Genomic DNA, 9,657 nt, shown 5'->3' with positions numbered 1-9,657 from the left:
TAACCTAACAACAAGAATAAAGTGTCGGCGTGGGTTTTCTCCGGGTTCTCCGTTTTCCTCCCACAGTCCAAAGACGTGCAGGTGTTCGGTTCATTGATGACTCTAAATCACCCGTAGGTGTGAATGGTTGTCTGTCTCTGTTCGTCTCTATGTGTCCTGTGATAGACTGGCGTCCTGTCCAGGGTGGACCCCGCCTCACGCCCGATGTCAGCTGGGATCAGCTCCAGCACCCCCGTGACCCCGACCCCGGGACAAGCGGTTGAAGATGAATGAATGAATGAATATTAATAATGTTTTGTTCGTTATGAAAGTTATTTCAAAAATAAAACAAAGTTCATAATGTCCTTATAGCGTTATAGGATGGAACTATTCTGATGATACAGAATGTGATCAATCTCATCGTATTCTTGTAATTTTATAGATTCAATGAGTTTCTTTCTGTTTCCATAACATTAACATGGTTCTTCTCTGGCTCTCTGCAGGAACAGAGACACTGATGAAGCTCGGGACAGTTTCACAGATTTGTCAGGACAGGAGTCGTCACCAGAGGGCAGTAGTGTGTCACTGAGCGCTGGACCCTCCACACACACACACACACACACACACACACACACAAAGATACGTCATCCTTCAGGGTGCTGGAGACGGTCTCGTTACTTTACAACCTCTTCTTTAAACAGCAGCATCTAAAAAATGATAATCGCACTGTTAAAGAGATATCTGTCGTTTTTACAACACCAACTAAAACCACGCGTGAGTGGATTTCTCCTTAACACCGAACAAACCTTCGCTCCTCTGCGAGTCAGACCCAGACGCTGGCTCCACCCGATCGACTCACTCTTGTCCTTCCAATTAATTCTTCCCCATGACCAGTCTTATCTCCTGTGACACGGCGGGACAGGGCCGCCCGTGATGGATGTGACATTAACGGGAAATGAAGCTGGGGAGATGCGACGCCCCAGTCCAGTAGTGGCATTTGTCACTGCCCCGGTCATGCAGATTGGCCCGGCCTCGCCAACTGACTAAGATTAATGATGAAGGTGGCCCTGTCTTTGTCTCTGTGTGTGGCGTCCCCGCGCACAGCACAGTCTCCAAACATGACCCGTCTCACATTAACCCCACACAGGTCGCACACACAGCGTGCACCGGGATATGTAAATATTGGCTCCTTACCCGTCGCTTTAACTGTGGATGGACTGATGAACGGTGAAGGGGAAATATTAGTTTAAATGAATTCAATGAGAAATAACAGATGTCAACCTCCCAATGATGATACGGTGAAGGAATTCAAAGGTCTTTTTTAACCACTAATGCTGCTGAAAATAACAGCAAACCTCTGCAGCAGCATGAGAAGAGTCCCTACACACAAAACAAAGCGTCATCAGCGTAGTTAGTGAAGCCAGACTTTATTAAAAGAGTGTTTTAAAGACTTACCTACTGGCCCCTGTACCAGCTCCTCTCATAGTAAAGTCCATTACAGTGGAAGGAGCCCATTGGTGCTTTGTTGTGTGTGTAGGGACTCTTCTCATGCTGCTGCAGAGGTTTGCTGTTATTTTCAGCAGCATTAGTGGTTAAAAAAGACCTTTGAATGCCTTCACCGTGCTGCCCTGAGCTAACCACTGTTAGCCACGTCCGGCTGTTAGCATCTCTCCTGATTTCTACCTTAATAGTTGTTACAGGAAAAAACTGTCTCCATGATTATTGATGATTAAAGTGCAGAAAAAGACAGTTTTTGGGGCTTAAAAACCCTAAAAGGTAAACCCCCCTTTCAGAGTGTAAATGTTAAAAAGGCTCCAGCGTTGTGTTTGCGTGTAAAGGTAAAAACACTAAAGTGAGCTCTGATCTGCTCCAGCGTTGTGTTTGCGTGTAAAAGTAAAAACACTAAAGTGAGCTCTGATCTGCTCCAGCGTTGTGTTTGCGTGTAAAGGTAAAAACACAAAAGTGAGCTCTGATCTGCTCCAGCGTCGTGTTTGCGTGTAAAGGTAAAAACACTAAAGTGAGCTCTGATCTGCTCCAGCGTTGTGTTTGCGTGTAAAGGTAAAAACACTAAAGTGAGCTCTGATCTGCTCCAGCGTTGTGTTTGCGTGTAAAGGTAAAAACACTAAAGTGAGCTCTGATCTGCTCCAGCGTTGTGTTTGCGTGTAAAGGTAAAAACACAAAGTGAGCTCTGATCTGCTCCAGCGTTGTGTTTGCGTGTAAAGGTAAAAACACAAAAGTGAGCTCTGATCTGCTCCAGCGTCGTGTTTGCGTGTAAAGGTAAAAACACTAAAGTGAGCTCTGATCTGCTCCAGCGTTGTGTTTGCGTGTAAAGGTAAAAACACTAAAGTGAGCTCTGATCTGCTCCAGCGTTGTGTTTGTGTGTAAAGGTAAAAACACTAAAGTGAGCTCTGATCTGCTCCAGCGTTGTGTTTGCGTGTAAAGGTAAAAACACTAAAGTGAGCTCTGATCTGCTCCAGGGTTGTGTTTGCGTGTAAAGGTAAAAACATTAAAGTGAGCTCTGATCTGCTCCAGCGTTGTGTTTGCGTGTAAAGGTAAAAACACTAAAGTGAGCTCTGATCTGCTCCAGCGTTGTGTTTGCGTGTAAAGGTAAAAACACTAAAGTGAGCTCTGATCTGCTCACGCTGGCTCTCGTGGCGTGCGTGTCTCCGTAACATCCGTGTGCAGAGTTCAGGTAAACAACAACAAACATGTGGGACTGTTTCCATCAGTGGGACGTTCAAGTGTCCCGGGTGGAGCCGAGGCGGTGGGAGGCTGCAGACCGTGCTGCAGATCCCTGTCACGCTGTAAGGCGTCCTGCTTCTCCGCTGTTAGGGAGAGAAGGAGGAGGACGTTTCCCAGCATGCACCAGCTCTGGGCGCTGTTGTGTGGCAGAGCTTCACAGCTCCACCTACACACCTGACGTGCACACGACATCCACTTTACACACTTTTGTGTCACAGTGTGCACGCAGACTTCCCCCAAAGACGCTCGTCTACACACGGAATAAAAAGTGAGAACGCCAATTTAGTTTCCCTTTCTGTATCGTCTCCGTCTGAACACGACCTGACGTTGTTTTAATGAAGCAGCTGGTGCGTATTTGGACGCCTGTGCAGGATCCTGGGAGGACCACATCCTGGTTTGTAATAAAGAAATGGAATAACCTTAAGCACCATGCACCGCTGCACAGAAAATGGCTTTTCCCTGACAGATGAGGCGGCCGGGGCGGGCTCAGATGGATGGGGGATTGGGCCGGTTGTATAAGACTTCAGGGATGCAGCACATTCCCCCGGTCATCCATCATTCGCTGACACATCCACTTATACCCGCACCACACACACACATACAGATGTGATCCTCTGTTCGATCAGCGACCTGGAGATTCCTACACAACACACGTTCTGGCCTGGTCTTCTGTGTGTGTGCGTGTGTGTGTCTCTGTGTGTGTGTGTGTGTGTGTGTGTGTGTGTCCACTGTAGCAGGAGCTGACACAGATGAGATATGTCCGTCTGTGTGTCTACGGGCAGATTTTGCTCCTGTGATAGCGTTGCAACCCTGGAAGATACTGAACCAGCAGAACTCTGCCACAGGAACCACATGAGTCTGTCTTTAAGCCGTTCTCTGTGGGTGTGTGTGTGGAGGAGGACGTGCACTTGGAGTTTATTGAAATGAAACATGAACAGGAACTGAACAATCACACGGAAGAGCGAGAGCAAGCTAGCTGACCGGACCAGCGGAGGCTGCACACAGGAGGTGCTCTGAGGCCCGTTCAGCTCACAGACCGTATAAAAATAAACGTAGCGTCTCCGTCAGGTCCGTTCTCTAACTTGATCCGATCGTCCTCGCCTACAGGAGTCTCCATCTTTCAGACTTTGACTACGCCTCATTTCCTCTGACCAAAAAAGGGCATGTATGTGACGTTAAGGGGAGGGGCGTACGTCCATCTGGCTGACGTTTACCTCCGAGGAGAAGTGAGGGCCAGAGGCTAGCTGTCACTCAAGAGGCCACGCCCCTAATTATTCATAAACTTTAACCTCCAATAAAATAAAAACTAGCCCCTCCCCATCAGTGTTGTCATGGAGACCTGAGCTAAACACACTGACTAGAATGTTCTTTTGTCCTTAAACAGGTTTAATGATGCTGTGAAAACGGAGATTTCCTCTCTGCCGCTGCGCTCAAAGTCCAAATCCGTTGAACTTTCACCTTTAAAAGCTCGACCAATGAGAGAGAAGCTTTGAGTGTGGCGTTGACGTTTCCTAGGCAACCAGAGAGCGACGTCACGCCGGTTAGAAAGATGGAGGATGAACGTATGGTTTGTGTGTCGGAGTTTACGGGGTCTCTGCGCCCGACCCCGCGGTCAGACCAGAGCAAACGCTGATCATGTGACGGCCCTTTTAAGATGTTTTGGGAACATTGGCCCACGCCAAACTAAACTGCTGCTGGAGATGTAACAGACACACAAAGTGCTTCTCGTTTACAGAGTACCGTTACAGTTGTGATGCATCTTAAACGAACGAGCACAGCAGAAGTTTGTTTGTCGGGCCCCTCACCCCTCAGTTTCCCAGTCGCGCCTCATCGGCTCCGAGCCCGGCTCACTCCGCTGATCACACTCCATAAACCCCCACATAACACTGAAATTAACAAACACTTGACATTTGCTCCACATCCAATTACTCAATATCCAAGGCTGAGCACATGTTTAATCAACATTCATATCCCCTGGGGACGGAGAGGGAGATGTGCTCCACCACCTCGGCCACATTAGGCCCGCTCCCCTGGGCCCTCTTGGCAGGCGTCACTGTTTACCTTGTCCCAAACTCTGCTGGAGATGGTCTCACCCCCCCCCCCCCCTCCTGGGCTCTGCAGCGCACATGTCGGTGCCAAATCATCCACACGGGGCAATGGTGGTGGTGGTGGTGGACCCCCCCCCCCCAAACCACCACCACAGAGGGGTCAAGAATTCAAAGTTTATGAAGCGTCATGAAGACGTTTGCAGCGATCGGCCCCACAATTTGAAGAGTGCTCTCAAACAAGTTGACGCAGCCTTGGATGGAGGGTCCAACAACGGTCACATTTGGGTTTTAAAAGAACAGAAATGAAAACGTTTCCATGTTTAAATGGCCAATTATTGTTATCAACTGTATTGTTGTTTACAAACGATTTAAATAAACATACAAATGAAAAGAAGGACAACAAAGCTGAACAAAGATAAGTAAAGTAAACATTTACGGGTTCACACCAGACACAACGCCAAATTGAGCCAGGGGCGTAAATTGACATGGCAATGGCCCCTTCCCTACTTCCTACCCAAGCCCCGCCCACAGCTTCCTTCCTGTTTGGTCCAATCAGGAAGCTCCGTCAGCGTCAGTTCTCTGAGTGTCCACTAGGGGCAGGTTTCCTGACAGAGCAGTTTCTCATTGAGCCCCATGTTAAACAGGCCGTTTACACAGCATCATTAAACCTGTTTAAGGACAAAAGAACATTCTAGTCTGTGTGTTTAGCTCAGGTCTCCATGACAACACTGAGGGGGAGGGGCTAGTTTTTATTTTATTGAAGGTTAAAGTTTATGAATAATTAGGGGCGTGGCCTCTTGAGTGACAGCTAGCCTCTGGCCCTCACTTCTCCTCGGAGGTAAACGTCAGCCAGATGGACGTACGCCCCTCCCCCCAACGTCACATACATGCCCTTTTTTGGTCATAGGAAATGAGGCAGAGACAAAGACAAGATGGAGACTCCTGTAGGCGAGGACGACTGGATCAAGTTGGAGAACGGACCTGACGGAGACGCTCAACCTGTTTTTATACAGACTACGGTTCTGTCACAAAACGACGTTGTTACGCATCTTCGCGCTTTTGTACTCGAGTATACGACGCAGTTTAAAACACACAGTATGTGACAGAGGGCTTTGAACAGATGTTTCTTTTTGTTACCCGTGCCCAAAACAACGACTGGGAGTTGGTTAAAAACAACAAGTGCATAAAAAAACGGAAATATTCTTTAGTTAAATGCTATAAAACAAAACATCTTCTTTGTTATTTTGGAGCCACAGAAGCTGCAGCGACACTGACGCTCACGTTTCACGCGAACTTGGTTTTTATTCTGGATGAAAAGGGAAAAGCTCCGCTCGTCGACTTCCGCTCATAAACCGCACGCACATCACATTTCCATTGTCTGCATCGTCTCTGTGCTGCGTGCTGTTTCACTTCTCTCAGTCCGATCTAATGAGCATCATCTCCGTCTGGGGATGCTGGCGGACGCTCTCGGGCCTCCTTTGTGTGTCCGGACAGGTGTCTGACTGGATGATGAATGACCCTGTTTTTACCCACATAATTGGCTTCTCACTGCTCGGCCTCAGACCGGCTACACGTCTGCTGGGCAGCCACCTCCATCTGTCAATCACCAACCTGCTGCTGCCTGGCTGCACCTCTGATAGCTATGCTAATGCGCGGCCCCTCGCGTCCCATTGGCTGAACCCGCGCTGGTCCAAGCTAATCCATTAAAGCTGTGACAGTAATAATCTCCCCCCAAACACAGGGTTCCCAGTGTGCTAAACGTTATTTGACTGTTCCTGTCACGTCGGTGCTGCCAGACACACCGGCGTGGTGATGGATGAGCCCGGCCGCGGCCCGCTCATTCATCACCCGCTGACTTGTGTTTATGTGCCGTTTCAACGATTTAATGATTTCTGTGATTTTTGATTAGTTTCGTTTAAGACGTGTCCTCCCACCTTCGTCTCACGGCTGCGACAGTAAAGTCGTTTTTCGTCTGAAAGTCGTTTATTTCCTCATTTAAACAAAGATGAGACTCGTGCGTTGTGTAAATGTTGGTTCTGATGGGAGCAGAGGTTTATGTGGTGAAATATCAGCGGCGGGCGATAACGGCGAGCGGCCGACGCGGCTGACGTGTTTATGTTTGGGGATAATCGCTCTGGCTCGCTGTGGAGCTGTAATTAGCATCAAACGGTCTCACCTGACAGGAGCAAACACACAGCACGTGCACTCTGGAGCGAGACCCGTGAACTCTGAGGGTTTATTTGGCTTTCTCCTTCAGCCGCTGTGGACGGACGGGCGCCCTTTACATATTTACCACCTGTGAAGGGACGTTTTTACCTCATGAACCCCATTTTACCTGAAAACCTGATGTTTTAATTAGACTCCTAAAGCTGTTCTTACCTTTCTTGCATGTTGAGCTACCCTCCTGAGCTCATCCTGATCTCTGATCTGTTGTGTTTCTCTCTCAGATCAGTCTGGTGACGTTTGAGCAGTTTGAACCAATCAGCGTTGGTTTCTTTGGTGGATTGAAGTGAAACAGAAGAGACTGTTGAGTGTGAACAACATGGAGGCTTCCACGGATGAGATGAGCAGCTATGGAGCAAGCCGCTCACTAACTCTTTGTTCTCTGGATCCTTCTGTTGAATATGGACCGGGCTCCTGAAATTGGGGCTTTGGCTCCTAGAGGACACTTTAGCACACGTTTATGCTCCTAGAGGACACTTTAACACATGTTTAGTCTCCTAGAGGACACTTTAACACACGTTTAGGCTCCTAGAGGGCACTTTAACACACGTTTTGGCTCCCTTTTTCGTGGCAGATTGAAGTGAAACAGAAGAGACTGTTGAGTGTAAACAACATGGAGGCTTCCACGGATGAGATGAGCAGCTCTGAGCGTCCACTAGGGGCAGGTTTCATAACGGAGCAGTTTCTCATTGACCCCCATGTTGATCTTCAATATCAGATTAATTATAAGTATTATATTTGCCTCCAACACCCTGCACCGCTCTACAAGACGCTGAGTAACAGACCGCAGGAAGGAACCAAAGGAACAGCTGATTTTACTCTGAAGGATCAAAGAAACAGCTGATTTTATTCTGAAGGATCAAAGAAACAGCTGATTTTATTCTGAAAGAACCAAAGAAACAGTTTATTTTATTCTGAAGGAACCAAAGAAACAGCTGATTTTATTCTGAAAGAACCAAAGAAACAGTTTATTTTATTCTGAAGGAACCAAAGAAACAGCTGATTTTATTCTGAAAGAACCAAAGAAACATCTGATTTTATTCTGAAGGATCAAAGGAACAGCTGATTTTATTCTGAAGGATCAAAGGAACAGCTTATTTTATTCTGAAGGATCAAAGGAACAGCTGATTTTATTCTGAAGGAACCAAAGAAACAGCTTATTTTATTCTGAAATAACCAAAGAAACAGCTTATTTTATTCTGAAGGATCAAAGGAACAGCTGATTTTATTCTGAAGGAACCAAAGAAACAGCTGATTTTATTCTGAAGGATCACAGGAACAGCTGATTTTATTCTGAAGGACCCAAAGAAACAGCTTATTTTATTCTGAAATAACCAAAGAAACAGCTGATTTTATTGTGAAGGAACCAAAGGAACAGCTGATTTTATTCTGAAATAACCAAAGAAACAGCTGATTTTATTCTGAAGGATCACAGGAACAGCTGATTTTATTCTGAAGGATCAAAGGAACAGCTGATTTTATTCTGAAGGAACCAAAGAAACAGCTTATTTTATTCTGAAATAACCAAAGAAACAGCTTATTTTATTCTGAAGGATCAAAGAAACAGCTGATTTTATTGTGAAGGAACCAAAGGAACAGCTGATTTTATTCTGAAGGAACCAAAGAAACAGCTGATTTTATTCTGAAGGATCACAGGAACAGCTGATTTTATTCTGAAGGACCCAAAGAAACAGCTTATTTTATTCTGAAATAACCAAAGAAACAGCTGATTTTGTTGTGAAGGAACCAAAGGAACAGCTGATTTTATTCTGAAGGATCAAAGAAACAGCTGATTTTATTCTGAAGGATCAAAGGAACAGCTGATTTTATTCTGAAGGAACCAAAGAAACAGCTAAAATAACCAAAGAAACAGCTTATTTTATTCTGAAGGATCAAAGAAACAGCTGATTTTATTCTGAAGGATCAAAGGAACAGCTGATTTTATTCTGAAGGATCAAAGAAACAGCTTATTTTATTCTGAAATAACCAAAGAAACAGCTGATGTTATTCTGAAGGATCAAAGGAACAGCTGATTTTATTCTGAAGGATCACAGAAACAGCTGATTTTATAATATAAATATATCTTTTTATGTTTTATTTCAGGCTGTAAAACACAAAAAGTTGTCCGGGGTCAGGATCACAGAGAGGATGTGACCGTGGTGTGAGGGGCTGTCACCGCCCGGACAACACAAACGTCCGGTGAAAAACCTGGGACGACATGTGTCACTTTGATTCCCGCGCAGAGGCCGGCGCTGCGCGTGGAGTGTCCGGCGTGCCCGTCCCCATCCTCCTCCGTCTCGCACTAATCTGGAAAACACTTCCATCCAGAGTGAGACGGACAGAGCTGCAGGGCGAGAACGCCGAGCTGACACAAAAATATCTGAGCGCCGCTGGAGACCCAGATCCACCACAGTCCTCCAACTGAGTCCTCTACGGAGGCTGCGCACAGAGAGCACCTACAACGCAGGGATTCACACAACTGAGGCAAAGGTTGGTATTTAATCGATCCGCGTAGACCGTAGAGCCTCAGACAGGGGCGCTCTTCATGAGGTGAAGGTCTGAATCTGCGTAGGCCGTAGAGCCTCAGACAGGGGCGCTCTTCATGAGGTATAGGTTTGAATCCGCGTAGACCGTAGAGCCTCAGACAGGGGCGCTCTTCATGAGG

The sequence above is a fragment of the Echiichthys vipera genome, assembly GCF_963691815.1.
Source record: "Echiichthys vipera genome assembly, chromosome: 19".
NCBI lineage: Eukaryota > Metazoa > Chordata > Actinopteri > Perciformes > Trachinidae > Echiichthys > Echiichthys vipera.
This window is presented reverse-complemented; position numbering follows the sequence as displayed.